The following is a 15,560-nucleotide window of genomic DNA, read 5'->3' as shown; positions in this document are numbered from 1 at the left end:
GTTACAGTTTTCTCACTGACCCTATTCCTCCTACCAAGCTGAGCTAACCTGTAACACGCCTCAGCCTGCCTCTGGTCGTGACTATGAGCTCTGCAGCACCAAGGGGAGAGTGCCTAGGATAGTGCTAAAACTACTGTGTAGGGAGAGGCTGTAAGCAGCTCTCTGTCCTCTCTGATCAAGCCAGGGACTACAGGCCATCCTCTGCCTTCCAAGTTTGATTTATGTATTCATGAAGCCAGGCTCTGAAGTGGTTCAACATCCACAAACATGCAGGTCCTCACAGGGCGGGTACAGACAGAGCTAAACCTAGGCAAGGACAAGGCCAAATTCACACCAAAGACATCTTCTCCAGAGTCCCTGCAGAAGCTGCAGAGAAGTATCTGAGGAGCATACAGGTCACTGGCGGTACATGTGACAGACCTGCACCTGAGACTCAGAGTCAACACAAGACAATTCCACAGTAGGTAAGGAATGAGCAGCAGGGAGGAAAGAGGAAACAAAGTCACAGCCAGGGAAGGATACAAACAACAACAGGGAAGTGACCATGTGCAGCCTCACACCTGACTTGGGCAGGGATATAAAGGCCCAGGCTCAGGAGGCTCCACATCTGCACACCTTCCCTCTCCACCTCTGACCTACTCCATCCTCAACCAAACACCAGAACCATGACCTGCTGTGGCTGTTCAGGAGGCTGTGGCTCCAGCTGTGGGGGCTGTGGCTCCAGCTGTGGGGGCTGTGGCTCCAGCTGTGGGGGCTGTGGCTCCAGCTGCTGCTGCAAGCCTGTGTGCTGCTGCAAGCCTGTGTGCTGCTGTGTGCCTGTCTGTTCCTGCTCCAGCTGTGGGGGCTGCAAGGGAGGCTGTGGTTCCTGTGGGGGCTGCAAGGGAGGCTGTGGCTCCTGTGGGGGCTGCAAGGGAGGCTGTGGCTCCTGTGGGGACTGCAAAGGAAGCTGTTGTCAATCCAGCTGCTGCAAGCCTTGCTGCTCTTCAGGTTGTGGGTCATCCTGCTGTCAATCCAGCTGTTGCAAGTCCTGCTGCTGTCAATCCAGCTGTTGTAAACCCTGCTGCTGTCAGTCCAGCTGCTGTAAACCCTGTTGCTCCTCAGGCTGCGGGTCTTCCTGCTGTCAGTCCAGCTGCTGCAAGCCCTGCTGCTGCCAGTCTAGCTGCTGCAAGCCCTGCTGCTGTCAGTCCAGCTGCTGCAAGCCTTGCTGCTCTTCAGGTTGTGGGTCATCTTGCTGCCAGTCCAGCTGCTGCAAGCCCTGCTGCTGCCAGTCCAGCTGCTGTAAGTCCTGCTGCTGTGTTCCTGTGTGTTGTCAGTGCAAGATCTGATGTACTGGCCATAGGCTTCATGTGGTCTCCCTCAACCACAACTATGGAGGCTTCTGGTTTCATTGATCCCTGGCCACCTCCTGATCCTGTAGTCCTCTGGCATTTTTCTCTGCAGCACCACAAGCCATATGTCTGTTTCATTCCCCTGGAGGAAGTATACATGCCAATGCCCAGGCATGCCCCTACTCTATGCTAATCTCTACTTCTGCTCCGGTCTGCCTCTTCAGCTCTTCTAATGGACAAAACCACATTCCTGTGCTTTGTTAAGAATGTCAGAGTGGGGGAACCACCCCTTGCCCTCACCCAGACTTACTTTCCTGCTTCTCTGACCGTGAGCTCTGCTCAGCAGGGCTTCCTTCCTGGGACAGTGGGAGAGGTTCACATCTTTGCCTATTAAAATTGTATTAAATCCCAATTTAATAAAAGGTTCTTTGTTCACTACAGACAGTTCTGTCCATGGTGTATGTTCTAGTTTCTTTTCTGCTACTGCAATAAAACACTCTAACCAAGAAGAACTTAAGAGAGGATCTATTTGGCTTACACTTCTAGGTCACAGGCCATCATTTAAGGAAGTGTAGGATCTCAAGCAGGAACTTGAAGCAGAAGTCATGAAGGAATGCTGGTTGCTGGCTTCCTCACAGGATTGTGCTAACTAGCTCTCCTATATGGCCCAGGACAACCTGCCTGGGGAATGGTGCTGCCCATAATGGGATAGACCCTCCTGCAACAATTAATAACCATACAATCCCCCACAAACATGCTCACAGACCATTCTTGTCTGGGCAATCCTTCAGCTGAGACTCCCTTCTCAGGTGACTTATAGGCTGTGTCAGATTGACAGTGAAGGCTGACTGTGACAGTGTGATTCTTTCTCAGCCCCTTTTGTTCACAGCACAGCACATTTCAGTGTTTGATTCACTCCAGGAAATCTATACCCAGTCAATATGTACACAAGTTTGTATGACAAAGAGTCATACAAATCCCCTCAAATGGTCCTAATATGTAATTCAGGACATTTTGGAAGATGAAACTGGAAGGAGACTGTTGGCCTTGACTCAGGGCCCTGAGATTTAAGCCCTGGTTGCCTTGATTTAGTAGATGGACCTGAGGCCTCTTTGTTTTCTCACTGGCCTCAGTTTCCCCAACTATACAACAGGAGATGGCAAGGTGAAGTCTGAGTCCTTGCATTGTTACATAGCCTCTGTGATGCAGGAAGGAGTCCACAGGATTCCTTCACAGAGCACTATCATACAGATTTGCTTCCTGGGACTGACAGACACTTGGGATTGCCAAGGTCCAAGAACCCATAAAGCTATATGCGAGTTGAGCAGATCATCAGGACACACAGTAGTGACTGTTATGTGTGAATAGAATCTAAGATGCCCACCAAACCTCCTCACCTCTTCCAAATAATCAAACCCTAATCTGGATGCTGCCATGAAGGTTGCCTACATTTTAGGTCTTGTATTGGTCTGTTCCATGTTACTGGCACAAAACACTGGCAGCAGGCTAGCTTAACCAAGACATGTTGACACATACTTTGGTGGCAGAACCTGGAGAAATCAAGCTAGGACTCAGCTGGGAGTTCCTCTTTGCTGGCTAGCCTTAATGGTGCTAGATGGTGCTATGCAGGTTGCTAGGAGAGAACTGTCACCAGTGATCTTACTGTGTTTTAAGCCTGATGTACAATACTACCAACCTGCCAGCAAAGATGTATCTACTGGTGTAGAACTAGCATGACTCTTTGGAGGCACCCAACAGCTTTCTGATTGGATTTAAGATTCCCTAGTTAGGAAGATATTCACATCTGGTACTTTAAACTTGGTCAAACGCTCACAGATGGGGAGGTCATAGGACCTGGGGAGAAGCTGCTGCTACTGTTTTGCTACATGAACATAATGTAGCCATCAAACTGCCCTCTGAATATGATATGCCCATAGATCAGCATTGCTGTCAGCTTTGATCAGAGAATCTTCTTTTTACAGAGACTCACAATTGGTCAAAGTTTTGGAGATCAGTGTCTGTCAGGTGCTCAACCCCAACTGGAACATTTAGATCATCTCTATAAAGGCTCAGGAAACACTGGGGAAGGGCGGGGAGAAAGAACGTACAATCAGGAAGAAGGGGAGAGTGTGGAATGCCAGCCTCCAAGTGTGAAAGGGCCATTGCACTTTTGAACCCTCAGCAGCTGTGATTAACTATATGAGACCTGCACATAATTGGGTCTGTCACCTCTCAGTCATGGGGAGAGCAACTCACAAGACCCCACTCTCCTTGGGGACATATAAGCAGTTAATGGTGGCTTGGAGACAGAGACATATTTTTTTCAGTTGTGGAGCTACTGGTAAGGTATCCATGTTCCTATAAATACCCACTCACTCAGGATCCTATGAGCAACTCTTACTAAACTCATTGGGTCACAAAAAAACATGAAAATATAAGAGCAGGTCACCAGAAGTTTGAGGGGGCAGGACTACAAGTCTAGGAAAAAGAGACTTTATAAAAAAAAATTAATCACAGTGCACTTGGGAGGGAGAGATAGATGGATCCTGTAAGTTCAAGGCCAACCTTGAACCTTGGTCTACAGAGGAAATTTCAGGACAGTCAGGACTACACAGAGAAACCTTGACTCAAAATAATAATGATAATAATACAATAATAATAACAACAACAATAATGTTGATTGTCAATGTAGAAGATCTGATGGAATCTGCAAAAGTATACGAGAATTTAACAAATGAAGTTAAGGTCAATTTAAAGAAACCAATCCTAGGACTGGAGAGATGGCTCAGTGGTTAAGAGCACTGGCTGCTCTTCCAGACATCCTGAGTTCAATTCCCAGCAACCACATGATGGCTCACAACCATCTGTAATGGGATCCAGCGCCCTCTTCTGTTGTGTCTGAAGACAGCTATAATATACTCATATAAATAAAATAAATAAATCTTTGAAAGAAAGAAAGAAAGAAAGAAAGAAAGAAAGAAAGAAAGAAAGAAAGAAAGAAAGAAACCAATCCTAGAAAGAAGAGAAGGAGATTGTCCTTGTCAGGGTTTCTTTTCCTGCACAAAACATCATGACCAAGAAGCAAGTTGGGGAGAAAGGGGTTTATTCAGTTTATAATTTCACATTGCTGTTCATCACCAAAGGAAGTCAGGACAGGAACTCACACAGAGCAGGAACCTGGAGGCAGAAGCTGATGCAGAGGCCATGGAGGGATGCTGCTTACTAGATTGCTTCCCCTGACTTGCTCAGCTTTCTTTCTTATCCATCCCGGGACTACTAGCCCAGGGATGGCACCACCCACAATGGGCCCTCCCATCCTTGATCACTAATTGAGAAAATGCCTTACAACTGGATCTCATGGAGGCATTTCCTCAAGGGAGGCTCCTTTCTCTGTGATAACTCCAGCTTGTGTCAAGTTGGCACATAAAACCAGCCAGTACAGAGATGGAAATTTTGGTTTTACCCTCATTAAACTACTGTGAAAACCCTATGAATAAATTTAACAAAATCTTTTATTTAACTATGCAATAAATACTACAAAACAATGTTAAAATCAATGCAAATAAAAGAGAGAGCCTATGACTATGAATCAGCATACCCAATACTGTGAATTCTCTCCAAATTGATCTATAAATTTGGTATCATTCCAAGTAAAAGCCAAGTAAATACTTTTGTAAAATTTGTTTAACTGATGTAGCTATTAAGGAAGGAAAGGGGAGGAAAGCAGTCTGACAAATGGCTATCCATGCAGGGTAACTAGGAAAAATAAAAATATGTTGAAATCCTAAATGTTAAGGCCTAGGTAAAATATTAAGGCCTAAATGAAATGCTGAGGCCTAGGAAGCTGATACCTAGATAACCTGCCATTATAAGGGAACTTTTTATGTGTTTTTGTTGTTATTAGGAAACTATTTCATGTCAAGATTGATTACATATTTTGTTATGTTTTGTGCCCCTATAAACCAGTCATGATAGAAGTCAGTAGAGCTGTTTTGTATAATAATAATAAATTAAATAATAAATAAAACAATAAATAAAAAACAATAAGGTTGGACTCAAACTAACCACCCAACAGCACTTCCTGCACCTGTATATAAAATGTCATGGTATAAGCTTCCCGTAGGATAGACCCCAACATAAGAGAGACACCTCACCAATATAAGAAACTATCTGGAATAAGAATTCCATTTTGAGTAGTGGTCCAGTAAAGTTTAAACTCCCAAGACCTCCCTTGGGAACTGACATCCTGGTTAAGACATGAACGTTAGAAAAGTCCCATCTTGGTTGGCAAATAGGACATGAATATTAGAAAATGCAAGTCCCCTGCCATAGTTGAATACCCCAACCAATGGGAGCAGGATAAGTGTACAACAATGACCTGTTCTTAAGAAAATCCCTATCCCTAAATCATGATTGGTAAAATGACTTGGCACAGATGTTTGTGGATTTGGGGCTTTAAAAACCCTGTATGATTTTAACTTGGGTTCGCTGTTCAGTTCCCAAATCTAGACTATGGCTCTGGTCTACCAGACCTGGGGTGTATGCTCAATAAACTGTCCTTGTCTGACTGAGATCAGTGTTTGTGTGGCTTGTTAGGCTATTCCTGGACCCCAACACTAAACATAATACTAAACAATCTTTTAAAGAAAGTTGGGGAGAAAATCCTTACAGCTTGGAGGTAGTCTAAGGTTTCTTATATAGGACATAAAAAGATTGAGCCATGGGACTGGAGAGAAGGTTCAGTAGCTAAGAGTACTAACTGCTCTTCCAAAAGATCCGGATTCGATTGCCAGCATGCACATCGTTGCTCACAACCATCTGTAACTTTAGTTCGAAGGAATCTAATGCCTTATTCTGGCCTCAAAGGGCACTTCACACATATAGTGCACATACAGACATGCAGGCAAAACACATATAAGAAATCATGATACATAAAACAACAAAATATTTTTTAAAAAAGACTGAGCCACAAAAATAGGTAAATTAAATTATTTCTATACTAGTCTGCTACTATGGGAAAAAAAATACAAAAGCAACTTAGGAAGGTAAGAGTTTATTTCATCTCATAGCTTATAACCCATCATGAAGGGAAATCAGGGTAGGATTTGGAGGCAGGAACCTGGAGGCAGGGATTGAAGCAGAGGCCATGAAAGAATGCTGCTTCCTGACTTGCTCATCATGGCTTGCTGAGATTGTTTTCTTATGAAACCCAGGACCACCTACTCAGGGATGGCCCCACCCACAACAGGATGGATCTACCCATATCAATTACCAAGAAAAAAAAAGCCTCCAAAGACAATGGCCACAGACCAATCCTCAGGAGTCAATTCTTCAATTGAGATTCTCTTTTTTCAGGTGTGTCAGGTTGACAGCTGAAGGTAACTATGGTATTATCCAAATTCGAAAAAAAATGTATTCATTAAACATACAAACATATTAAATGGTACAGTATATACATGAAATGATATTCAATATCATTCACTATCAGGGAATTTAAAGCTATGAGACCCACTTGATACCTGCCAGAAATGGGAGGTTAAGAAAAATCACAATAACAAATACTAGAAAGGCTATGGGGCCACTGAAGCTCTGTCCTCTCTAGCTGCTATAGGGGTACAACCCAGTGGAATATTGGAATTACTCTGGCTCTTCCATTACATTGGAACACTGGAATTACTCCTGTTATATCATTACACGTATGCTTAATAACAGAAATGAGAGGAGAGTGCATATACCACAAAGCAAATGTATATAGTAGCTTTATTAGTATAAAAAGTGGAAACAACCAAACTGTCAGTCAAGAGGTGAATGGAGGCCGAGCTGGAGAGATGTCTGCTCTTCCAGAGGTCCTGAGTTTAATTCTCAACAATCACATGGTGGCTTATAATATATGGCTTATAATCATCTATAATGTGATCTGGTGCCCTCTTCTGGCAAGCAGGTGTACTGCAGGCAGAGTGCTGTATACATACTAGATAAATCTTTTTTTTTTTTTTTTTTTTTTTTTTAAGGTGAATGGAGAAATGGAGTCTATAGTGGAATATTACTCAGTAGTACAAAGAAAGAAACTGTATGTTCCAGCACAGATTCATCTCATAAGGGTTGTACTGAAGAAATGGATCTAGCATGAAAGAACAGAAACACTGTGTGAGAATCACTCAAGGCTCAGAGTCCTGTAATGACAGATAGAAAACTGACAGAGCCAAGGAGCGTGAGTGTTGGCAACAAGAGAGGTGTTGTCAAACTGTGCTGATGTGAGCAGTGCACACCCAATGAGAGTTCACAGAAGTATTGTCAGAATCATAGACTGTGTGTGTCAAATGGAACAAGTGTCAGAAATTGCACATAAAAGCCGTTGATAGATAGATGAAAGCTAGATGATAGATAGATGATAGATAGATAGATAGATTAGATAGATAGATAGATAGATAGATAGATAGATAGATAGATGATAGATAGATAGATAGATCAAAGATATGTTCTGTGATTATTTGAATATGCTTGGCCCAGGGAGTGGCACTATTAGGTGTGGCCTTGTTGGAGTAGGTGTGTCACTGTGGGTGTGGGCTTGAAGACCCTCATCCTGGCTGCCTGGAAGCCAGTCTTCTCCTGTTTGCCTTCAGAACAAGATGGAGAACTCTCAGCTCTTCCTGCACCATGCCTGCCTGGACATTGCCATGCTTTTGCCTTGATGATAATGGACTGAAGCTCTGAACCTATAAGCCAGTCACAATTAAATGTTGTTTTTATAAGAGTTACCTTGATCATGGTGTCTGTTCACAGCAGTAAAACTCTAAGACACATACATCTATGATAAATAGATAGTTTGGTAGATAGATAGATAGATAGATAGATAGATAGATAGATAGATATGAATAGGTACTGATTGATTGAGAGATAGATTTAAATTAATAGGTCACAGATTAAATAGGGAGATGATAGATAATATATAGATGAAATGGATGAATAGATGATAAATAGATGATAGCCATTCCACATTATTAAATACTCATTACAGTAGCATTCCATCTCCAAATGCCATACTCTATATTACTATCTGATAACTACAGAATTATGGTACATCTTGTCTCAGAAATATATTACCAACAACAGTACTAGGGGTCCATTTCAGCGTCACAGACAAACATGGGGTTGTCAGTGGTTCATCTGGAAGCTCTGGAGAAGAGTCTATTCCCTGACTCTTTCAGCTCCTAAGATGCCAATGATTCTTGGTATGGGATTTCCATCTCTTGGCTCTTCATGTCTCTCTGCTTTATCTACACATCTTTCTCTTCCATTGGTGTCCAATCTCTTCTACTAAGAATGCACTTGAGTACATACATCCAGATAACCCAAGTGATACATTCTCAATTTACAGAGATCTATAAAGGCTCTAATTCCAAACAGGATAACTTTTACAGGTGCCATAACAAGGGTGTCATGTCTGAAGACATTAGTGATTCTAACAAGTGAACCTAGGAGAATATCCAAACAGAGCTACTATAGAAGAACCTGGACATGATATTGACACTCCCAAGTCACATGCAGTCAACAAATGACAGGTGACCACCATCCAAGAGCATCTAGGAAGAAGAGACCAAAGTTAACATAAACAAGGAAGAGATCAAATCTGGAAACGTAAGAAAAATCACCAGTGCATGCACTTAGCAGAAAACAAACAGACAGGGAAATAGGTACAACAAACAAAACCGCATCAAGGAAATAGCCTGAAGACACAGGGAAGTGACCAAGAGCCCAGCAACACCCTGGGCAGGGATATAAAGGCCCAGGCTCAGGAGGCTCCACATCTGCACACCTTCCCTCTCCACCTCTGACCTACTCCATCCTCAACCAAACACCAGAACCATGACCTGCTGTGGCTGTTCAGGAGGCTGTGGCTCCAGCTGTGGAGGCTGTGGCTCCAGCTGTGGGGGCTGTGGCTCCAGCTGTGGGGGCTGTGGCTCCAGCTGCTGCTGCAAGCCTGTGTGCTGCTGCAAGCCTGTGTGCTGCTGTGTGCCTGTCTGTTCCTGCTCCAGCTGTGGGGGCTGTGGCTCCTGTGGGGGCTGCAAAGGTGGTTGTAGTTCCTGTGGGGGCTGCAAAGGTGGTTGTAGCTCCTGTGGGGGCTGCAAAGGTGGTTGTAGTTCCTGTGGGGGCTGCAAGGGAGGCTGTAGCTCCTGTGGGGGCTGCAAAGGTGGTTGTAGTTCCTGTGGGGGCTGCAAGGGAGGCTGTAGCTCCTGTGGGGGCTGCAAAGGTGGCTGTAGCTCCTGTGGGGGCTGCAAAGGTGGTTGTAGTTCCTGTGGGGGCTGCAAGGGTGGCTGTAGCTCCTGTGGGGGCTGCAAAGGTGGTTGTAGTTCCTGTGGGGGCTGCAAGGGAAGCTGTGGCTCCTGTGGGGGATGTGGCTCCTGTGGGGGCTGTAAGGGAGGCTGTTGTCAATCCAGCTGTTGCAAGCCCTGCTGCTGCCAGTCCAGCTGTTGCCAGTCCAGCTGCTGCAAGCCCTGCTGCTGCCAATCCAGCTGTTGTAAGCCCTGCTGCTGTCAGTCCAGCTGCTGCAAGCCCTGCTGCTGCCAGTCCAGCTGTTGTAAGCCCTGCTGCTGTCAGTCCAGCTGCTGCAAGCCCTGCTGCTGCCAGTCCAGCTGCTGCAAGCCCTGCTGCTGCCAGTCCAGCTGCTGTGCTCCTGTGTGCTGCCAGTGCAAGATCTGAGATATCAGACAGTCTAGTCATCAGCTGAGTTCTTCTATTCTCTTCTTTAGGGTAGGGTGGGGTGGGGTTGCTGTTCTCATTGTTCACAGAGTACTCCCTCCTATATCACCCATCTCTCTGAGATGCTCTTTCTCAGAGACATGGCCTTCTCTACTACTCAGCCCAGGAGGTTAGTGGCCACAGGGACTTCCTGACTCTTCCTTGGCCACTGTCCACTTCCCCCAGATGTTTGATATTCAAGGTCTGCAGCACCTGGTGAAGGACACCTGTGCCTGGATTCTTAACAGGAAAAAAAAAAAAAAAAAAAAACCAAACCACACTCCGGCCACATCACAGCACTTCCTCCTGCCAGCACAGTCCACACTGTTTCCTCTTTATGCCATTTTTATACCTGTCTCTTAAAACACATTTGTATTTTCCTTCAATAAAATCATCTCTTTACAGCAAAATAATCCTCCTTTCAGTGTAATCCTTTCATGTCCTTCTCTGTTTATGTACTAAGGAATAGCAAGTTCACTGTCAGTAAGCTCCTGGGAGACTCAGGAAAAGGTCTCTGTGGAACTGCAAAGGGTGGCCACCAGGAGGGAGCAGTGCTTGTTCAGCCTTTGATGCAGTAAAGAGGCTCCTCACAAACCGGTAGGTGATGTATGTGTGAAAGAACACAGTCCCTCTGTATCTCAAAGTATCCCCAATGTTCTCCTGACAGAACTCCTCTGAGCCTCATAGCTTTGGGCTCAGGTTACTTTGTACCTTACAGGGGAAATGCATAGGGGAAGACATTATTCACCTCCTCTGAGAGAGGCTGAGACCTCCTTTGGTTGGTATGTCTGGGGTCTCCCATCACTCTACTTGGATCATCAAGGCTCTGTGAAACAAGATTCCTGGTGCTTCCTTCCCTGGAAGTGTCCAGTCAGGAAATAGACAACTGGGTGAGCCATGCTGACCATACTGGACAGGAGACACAAGAGGCCAGAGGGTAGGCTCAGAATGTACAGGATAAGAGACAGTGGTAGGCACCAGAGGAGAAAAGCAATGACCACAACATGGTCATTGTGGTAAATTCTGGCCAGTGACCACTGGTAGGGGTGGCATTGGCCAGGGTGGGCCTGGATCAGATTGAACCCACACATTGTACAGCAGGTCAACAGCTGATGTATCCTAAATCCTGAGTGAGGAGGGTCGCTCCAACCAGTAGACATAGGCCTCATGGTATGCAAAGAAAGTACCAGAACCCCTCAGAGCATTGACTACTGAAGATGTTCTCATAGGGCAACCAGTGGGATAAAGGACACACAAGGAGCTCTCTATGTTCGTGGCTGGCAGCAGACAGAAAGCCACTGTGTCAGAGCAGAGATTGGCTTCAGAATCACACCTCATAATGGTGTCTAGCCATGTCCTCCAGCAGGACCCAATGGCTCAGATGAGACTCAGGATGTCCGCAGAGGATGTTAGTCAGATGTGGCTAGGCTGAGGACATGGGCCACATAGGAGCTGCTGCAGACATAGAAACAGAGAAGCCAGTAGACTACATTGCTATCTATTGCCCCCAAAGAGGACTGCCACCACCATGAAGGGCAAGACCACCTGCTCAAACCTCAACCACTCACACCTTTGACTGTCCACCTCCATGAATCCTAGTGTCTCTGTGTCATTGTCCAAGTCTGTCTCCCAGGGGAGGGGAGGGAAGAGCTCAGCCACACCTGTAAAGACAAAGGCTCGGGGCTTACCTGGCCGACACCCTTGGTCCACAGGGCTTCTAGCCTACTTCCTGAGTTTAATGAGGCCCCTAAAGGTGGAGTCCAGAAGAGAAACAGGCAATCTATGGGCCCCTGCTTTCCAGATCCTCAGCTGCTGTGACTGGTCTGGGTCTCTGGATATTTTTCTGTCTTTGATGCTCACACCAGTGCCTGTGCCTGCAGCTAGACCCTCTTTGGGATGCACTAAAAAATAGATTTAGGGTCTGCTAAGATTTTTCAATTGGTAGGGTGTTTGAATTACAAACATGAGGACCTGAGTTCGATCCCCAGAACCCAATTTAAAAAAAAAAAAAAAAAAAAAAAAAAAAAGGCCAGGCTAAACAGATGGCTCGGAGGTCAGAACTGCTCTTGCACAAGACTGAAGTTTAGTTTCCAGCGCCCATTCAGGAGGCTCACAACCACCTTAACCCCAGCTCCAAGGGATCTGAAACCTTTATCTAGCCTCCACAGGCACTCACACTCATATATTAGAGCCACACGGACATGGCACACACACACACATAGATATTAAAGCCACATTCATACCTCACATACTCACATACTCACGTGGCGCTCTCTCACTCTCTCTCTCTCTCTCTCTCTCTCTCTCTCTCTCTCTCTCTCTCTTTTTCTAGCACACACACACACAAATGAAATAAAATATTTTTAAAGTGAGGTGACGTGGTGGCATGTGCTTGTAATTCCAGAACTAGAGAGACTGAGAAAAAAGAGGACCCCTGAGAGTCACTGGCCAGCTGGCCTAGCCTACTCAGAGAGTCCAAGGCCAGAGAGACCCTGTCTCAAAACACAAGATGGACAGCTCCTGAGAAATGACAGCTTAGACCTACACTTGCATAGATAGATAGATAGATAGATAGATAGATAGATAGATAGATAGATAGATAGAGGAACAGGACAGTGGATTCTGTATGAGGACACACACACAGAGAAGATACTGTCTGAAAGCCAGCAAGAGAGGATTTGGGAGGTGGCAGCCCTGGAGCGCCTCTTGACCCTCCAGTCTCAGGTACATGGGATAATGGGCCTCTGATCTTAAAGTCACCGGCTGTGTTGGTTGCTACAGTAGCTTCAGCCAATCCATGGGTGTGATAAGAGCTATATAGACCCGACTGGGGGAGGTCAAACTGGTGGGGTCAACCTAGTCCTACACTGCAAAGTTACACAGGCTGTGTTTGCAGAAGCTTCTGAAACACTGAGCTGATTTTTTTTTAATTGTTCTTTCAGGAAACAGCCACAGGTGAGCCTGGGGTGAGCCTGAAGCTTGGGTAGATTCGTCTCTCAGGTGTTGAGTGCATGTCTGAGACTGTGTGTGAATCCTCTCCTTGCCTAACCCCATCCTTGCCAAATCCCCTTCTTGCCAGGAGTGCACCACCCTCTAGGTCATTGGTTCTATTGAAATAAACGGCCTAGTTTTTCCCGCCCTCCCCTGTAGCCTATACCGTCTTATCTGAGATTACTGAGGGCTGCAGATCCGGCTCAGATGTAATCTGGTCATATGACTGGGCACAGGGCTGGAGATGTACAGTATTCTTGGAAACAATGACATCAGCATGTCAGAAACTATGATAGGACTGGCTGGAGAAGATGGAATCGGACTTGACAGTCCACCTTAGGACACCAGGAAGTTACAGATGGGCTTTGTCTCCTACTCCTGTAAGAAGAGAGGGACATATAAATAAAACAGTCTCAGGGAGGAGAGGTGATGCCTCCTCCATCAAGGTAGCAAGTAGCCTTGATAGGTTCTCGGTCTGTTGGTTTAGACCAAAGCTCCCCACGGAGCCCCACACCAAAGTAGTACTATTAGGTGACATCTCTGTCCCCACAGAGACCCCACCCCTGAAAATGCCACTTCCCAGGTGGGTTGGAACCTGGCTCTCCAAGGCAGACACAGCAGAGTAAGTGCTGAGACTTCAAAGTCCTGATAGTGTTCAAACAGAGACCACTTAGGCAGCGGGTGAGTTCATCCAGACTGAGGCTTGCTCTGGATAAGACGTGAGCCTCTGACCCCCTTCTATCTCCTTTTATTGTTCTCTTTTCTGAAGCAAGTTTCCACATAACCCAGGCTGGCTTTGAGCTGACTGGGTAGCCGAGGATGACCAGGAACTCTTGACACTCCTGTATCCACCTCCCAAGTGCTAGGATTGCAGGTATGCACCACTGCACCTGTTCTATGCGATGATGGGTTTGAACCCTGCACTTCGTTTAAGGCAGGCAAGCACTCTACCAGCTGAGCCATCATCTCCCTTCATTCTTGTTTAGGTAGAAACACACATGGTGTCAGGGTTGCAGCTCAGCCATGTTCAGCACATCTCCAGTATTTTGCAGCCAACCCCCTGCAGAACCCCTAGCTGTTCCATCACTAAAGGTTACCTGCATCAGCAGCCTCTTCCCATCCTCCTGCATCTACCATCATGTTTCCTATCTCTGGACTTTTTTTTTTTTTTCTTCAGAGAGATTGTGTAAGTGGAACCACAGCTGTGGCTGTCTATGCCTGGCTACTTCCCCCCCCCCCCCCCCCCCGCAGGCAGCAACCAGTAGTAGGTCTTTATGTGGGGGGAGGGGGGTTGTTTTGTGTTTTAAGACAAGGTTTGGCTATGGAACCAAGTTGTCCTTGAATTTGCAATCATCCTGTCGCAGCCTCCCGAGTGCTGGAATTATGAATGATGCTTGGTTATTTTGTCAAGCTCATGACCTTACTCTTTGTGAAGAATCTTTCCACAGAGATCAGATCAAGGGTTCCTACTCCAATTCAGTTGCTAGGTTAAAAACTGCCTCAGCCCTTTATAATCCAGTATAAAGGTGATACACTCCTTTAATCCTAGCACTCAAGAGGCAGAAGCAGGAGGCTCTCTGTGAGTTCAAAATGAACTGTGTAGCCCAGGATGAATTTGAACTCATAATCCTCCTGCCTCTACCTTCACAAGTACTGGAATTATAGTCATGTACTACCAAGCCCAGATTTCATGAAATTTTAAATTCCAGAAAAATATATCTCAAGATTGAGATAAAAAGGATATGGAGAAGGAAGCTGGAGAGATGGCTCAGTTGATAAAGTACATGCTGTGTATGTATGAGGACCTGAATTCAGATCCCCAAAACCTAAGTGAAAAGCTGGGTATGGGGGCTCACATCTGTAATCCGAACACTGGGAAAACAGAGGCAGGAAGCCCTGGAGCTCACCAGTCAGTGGATCTAGCTAAATAGGTGAGTTCCTGGTACAATGGAAATCCTGTCTCAAAAAAAAAAAAAAAAAATAAGGTACACATACCTCTAGCCTTCACAGGGATATGCACAGATGCACACATAAGTCCTAACATGAATGTGCACACACATACCCATACACCACACGTATCCACACACATGAAAAGAAAAGAAATGAATATCCCCCTCCCACCTGGAGGACCTTGGCATCCTAGTCCGGTGGCAGCCATGGCAGCCAGTGTGCTTTGGTGAATTCTTATCTTCATGTCAGGAGTGCTATGGGTATTTCTGCCACAGGATGGGTCTTGATGCTGGTGACCAGTCCTCCATGTCTTTGGGTCTTCCTGAGCTTTCTTGTGTGCCTCTCACAAATCAGAGTTCAAATCTTTATCAGAACCTTCACTTCTCAGCATCTCATACACACACACACCCCATCTTACTCTTACTGTCTTTATCAATGTTTCCCAAAACCAAGGCTCTCCAAAAGACGTTTCAGTCTCTGCACAAGTCTCCATCTCTCAACCTGACATCCAGATCAGCCTCAGCAAGCCGAGGATTTTCAAATAGAATCCAG

This window comes from Arvicanthis niloticus, chromosome 1 (genome assembly GCF_011762505.2).
Source record: "Arvicanthis niloticus isolate mArvNil1 chromosome 1, mArvNil1.pat.X, whole genome shotgun sequence".
Classification (NCBI taxonomy): Eukaryota; Metazoa; Chordata; class Mammalia; order Rodentia; family Muridae; genus Arvicanthis; species Arvicanthis niloticus.
This window is presented reverse-complemented; position numbering follows the sequence as displayed.